This window comes from Puma concolor, chromosome A3 (assembly GCF_028749965.1).
Source record: "Puma concolor isolate L17-30 chromosome A3, mPumCon1.1.hap2, whole genome shotgun sequence".
NCBI classification, from domain to species: Eukaryota; Metazoa; Chordata; class Mammalia; order Carnivora; family Felidae; genus Puma; species Puma concolor.
This window is the reverse complement of record NC_141669.1, coordinates 51,608,446-51,612,948: the sequence shown is the minus strand read 5'-3', so window position 1 is coordinate 51,612,948 and position 4,503 is coordinate 51,608,446. Positions and strand designations below refer to the sequence as shown.

General features: G+C 47.8%; 1 long non-coding RNA gene across 2 annotated transcripts; it reads right to left on the bottom strand.

The window, feature by feature from the left end:
- Positions 1 to 697: 697 nt before the first annotated feature.
- LOC147582439 (uncharacterized) lies at positions 698 to 2,991 on the bottom strand. 2 transcript variants are annotated; one of them, XR_015248716.1, is made up of 4 exons: positions 2,783 to 2,991; positions 2,308 to 2,427; positions 2,096 to 2,221; positions 698 to 1,740 (listed from the first exon to the last, which is right to left on the bottom strand). It is a non-coding gene; the product is annotated as an uncharacterized LOC147582439 (long non-coding RNA). The 2 variants fall into 2 exon arrangements; XR_015248715.1 differs by having other exon boundaries at positions 698 to 2,221.
- Between the last annotated feature and the right edge of the window lie 1,512 nt (positions 2,992 to 4,503).

Here is a 4,503-nt window from a genome sequence, read left to right as displayed (position 1 = left end):
GATGTTATCATGTTACATTACATGTGTGAAAGGGTTCCAATCTAAAATGGAACTGGAGGATACGAATTGGCGAATCTCATGTGTGCACCTTCAGAAGAATGGAACTTAGGGGGGTGCGTGGGTGGCTCAGTCGGTTGAGCGTCCAACTTCCGCTCAGGTCATGATCAAGCCTTCTGTGAGTTCGGGTCCCCCATCAGGCTCTGTGCTGACAGCTCAGAGCCTGGAGCCTGTTTCAGATTCTGTGTCTCCCTCTCCCTCTGCCCCTCCCCCACTCACGCTCTGTCTCTCTGTCTCTGAAAATGAATAAACCTTAAAAATTAAAAAAAAAAAAAAAAGAATGGAACTTAGGAACTGAAAGACTGTTTTCCCATAAATGCCCAATTTACAGAAGACTGAGACTTATGTCCTGACCAATGAACATCCACAAAGATCATCTCCCCATCCTCAAGCCAACGAACTTACTGCTTGGACTCTGGCTGGACTGCCTTCTCTTTGAACCCCACACCCATAAATTAGTCTGCCCAAACTCTCAGAAGACACGCCTGTAGCTTGCTATAGCATGCATTTCCTGAAAGGCAATTCCTTCATTCGTTCTGAATAAACCCAGTTTCTCGTAATTTGAGCTCACCTCAGTTTACCTTTTTATGTAGGTCAATATATGATACATTGTCAAAACTGAAAGACAAATATTGGGACATTTCTGCTAAATAAACTCTGGATTTCACTGGATTTTTCTGTTAATGTCCTCTTTCTCCTCCAGGATCCAATCCAGGGAATCAGACTGCATTTAGTTATCCTGTCCCTGAGTCTTCCCCAGTCTGTGACAGTTTTTCAGGCTTTCCTTGTGTGAATACCTTGAGCAATACTGGTCAGGTATTTCATAGGATACCACTCAATTTCAGTTTGACTGACATTTTTCTCATGACTAGACTAGAGCTCTGAGCCTCTGGAAAGAATAGCACAGAGGTGAAGTGGCTTCTCTTTGCGTCATAGCAGGTGGCACATAAATCTACACATCACTGGTGATGTTTACCTTGATCACATGGCTAAGGTACACAGTTTCTCCATGGTAATATTACTATTTTTTGTATTTTTTGTTTTTCAGACAGAGAGAAAGCATGAGCTGGGGAAGGACAGAAAGAGAGGGAGACAAACGGAACTGAAGCAGGTTCCATACTGAGAGCAGAGAGCTGTGAGATCAAGACCTGAGCCCAAGTCAGACACTTAGCCGACTGAGCCACCCAGGCGTCCCTAGTATTACTATTTTTGCCTTTCCAAACTCTGTTCTTTGGAGTTCAGTCACTAAGTCAAGTTCATTCTCATGTGTGGAAAGGGAACAAAGAAGCTCCACCCCCCAGGAGGAATATCTACATAAGATAAATGAAATTTTTGGGAAAGGAGGATCCCCTCCCCCCATTTACTTACTTATTCAAACATCAATTTTTATGTTTTGGGTAACAACCCAACACTACATTATTTACTGTATTGCTCAGATTGTTCCAGCTTTGGCCACTGAGGGCTCCCCCAGGTTGGTTCCTGTGTTCTTTCCAGATGCCCCCATCCTGTCATTTATTTGAGCATTTCCTTAATTTTGATTGTTGCCTGGAGGCCAGCAGCATTTCTCTCTCTCAGCACCTGTTCCTTCCTCTGTGGCTTCTGGTGTTTCCTCCCCTTTGGTCTTGTAGCCGCTCCCCCTAAGCTTCCCCCCCAGGCTGGGCTAGACTAGCCCTTTGTGGAGGGCTGAAATCAGAAACACCATCCCTCAGCTGTGTCTGTCCCCAAGACAATTAAGAGGCCCTGCACGAAAGCCCAGGGGTCCTGCTCCCAAACCTCCTTCTACCTGTGGTACAGGGAGTCCTCGGGGTGCAGAGGTGGGGGCCTACATCTCTCACGTGACCGCTGTCACCATGGCACTCTGGTGCAGCTTCTCCAGGGACCAGGACCCAGGGAGTTAGGTCTACAGAGGAGTGGCTGGCTACCCTTTCTCCAGAGTTTCTCAGGGAGGGCCTGGTGAGATGAAGTCACAGATTTGTTGAGCTCCTGTGACCTGCGCCTTGGGATTTCACTCTTCTCAGCTCTCCTGTCCGATGTTTACCTCCTAATCCAAAGCCACCGTGTCCAAGTTCTCCTTCTAAGATGACTGACAGAGAAAACTTCCCTCCAAGGATACTGACAGAGAAAGAACCGCAGGGATGTGGGCATCTGCTGGTATCCCTGCATTCTGCAAAGCACCAAGTGACAGGGGAAGGTGAAGTACAAGTGTGAATGTAGGCATGCATGGGCATGGAAGGGTGAGTGTGACCTTACCCTTGAGTCATAAACTCATCTTTCATTCCTCGCTCCCAGATTCCCAATAGGTCTTCTCTCCACACCTATGCTACCATTGCCTCACTCAGATCAGAGCCATATCCTCCTGATGTGCTTGTCCTGTTCCAAGTCATTGTACAGATTTTTTTTAGAATACAAATCACATTATGTCACTAATCTGTTTCAAACCCTTGAATGGCTCTACATTGCCATCATGATAAAGACCCTCAACTCCTTCCCTTACCTTGTGCCACTTCCCCCTCACTACCCAAACTGCAGCCACCTATGCTGCCCTTCACCCTAGCTCCTTGGCCTGCGTCCTCCTCCCTCCAAATCCCCGTCTCTTCATTCCCATTCCTCTTCCTCCTTCAGACATAAGGGGTCTGTTAAATGAATGCAACTCTTTGGTGTCATTTCCCTCAACTGCGAAATACAGAGGAAGAAAACCCTAAAGGCTTGTCAGGCGCTGGGACACCTGGCGATGGGGAGATGATGGTGGTGGGAGAAACCGCCACAGTGGTGGTCCCCAGCCTTCAGAGTGGGGTCTCCGGGTGCTGAGGCAGGTCACACCCTCTCTGCCTCACTCACACTGCAAGGGCCGATGCTCCCAAATGTCTGTCTGAGACCTCATGAGAGAGTAGCTGCAGTGACAACAAAGACATTTGTGAGGTGGGGGCTTCACCCAGCTGTGGTGACACACTATGGTCAGGAGCACAGACCCCGAGGAGCCCTGGTCAATAAGAGCGTCATGGAGGAGGAAGAGCCACAAGGAGACTCACCCTCAGCCATGACTGAACTCAGAGAAGAGGGCAGAATTTTTTTTGAATGAGTCTAGATAATCCTTCTGGCTTTTATCCCCCTGGGGCCATCAGGAGAGTCTTTTCCAGGGCCACAGACACTTGTATCTAGCCAGGCTTCACTTGCCTTCCCGAAGAAGGGAGAAGGGAGCCTGGAGGTGAGGGACGGAAGGAGAAGGGAGGTTTCCACTGGCCCCAGCGCCACTCCAGGAACCTTCAAATTCAGCATCTGGCTGTTCCACGGGACTGTCAGAGATTCAGCCCAACGGTGTTTTCAAAGGCTGTTCTGGCTAACCGTCCTCAACACAGCTTCTCCCAACTTCCCGGGAAAGCACCCATAAAACACAGAACAAAGAGGAAAGGCAAAAACCACTGCAAACTTATGCCAGAGCTCAGAGAAACCAATGATAATTGCAGGCAGATAGAGCCAGGTCTACCAAACCTTAGTGATGCCAAGGCAGTTTTAGGAATTTTAGTCTTTGCCCGTTTGGGATGCTTTCCCAATGCTCAGATTTTGTAAGGTGTAGGGAGGCCACGGATTTTACTTAAGATTAGATGCCAAGGGGCACCTGGGTGGCTCAGTCAGTTAAGCGTCTAACTTCCACTCAGGTCACGATCTCATGGTTCATGAGTTCAAGCCCCACATCTGGCTCGCTGCTGTCAGCATGGAGCCCGCTTCAAATCCTGCCCCCCCCCGCCCCTCCCCTGCTTGTGCTCTCTCTCTCTCAAAAATAAACATTTAAAAAGAAGAAGACTACCTTAAAAAAACACGATTAGATGACAAAATTTGGGGGGAAAACTGATGAAGTGGCAAATCAGGAACACCTTACAGTATTAACAAATTAAAACAAACACTGGGTGCCTGGATGACTCCGTTGGTTAAACATCTGGCTTTGGCTCAGGTCATGATCTCATAGTTCCTGAGTTCAAGTCCTGCTTTGGGTGAGCCCCACTTCTCTCTCTCCCCCTCTCCTCTCTCTGCCTGTTGCTCTCTTGTGCCCTCCCCCAAAAAAACCACTTTGTGAAAAAATAACCAAATTTCTTTCATTCTTTCTTTCTTTCCTTCTTTCTTGAGAGAGAGAGAGAGAGAGAGAGAGAGAGAGAGAGCAGGGGAGGAACAACAGGAGAGGGAGAGAGAAACATACAGAGAGAGAGAGAGAGAGAGAGAGAGAGAGAGAGAGAGAAGCTTAAGCAGGCTCCATGCCCTGTAAGAAGCCCAATATGCGGCTTGATCTCACAACCAGGAGATCATGACCTCAGCCTAACTCAAGAGTTGGATGCTTAACCAACTGAGTCATCTAGGTGCCCCCTCAAAATAACTGAATTTCTTTAACGCCATAAGGTAGTTGTTTTATGTGTTGTATCTTGAACAGGACTCAAGTACAGAAAATTCACTATG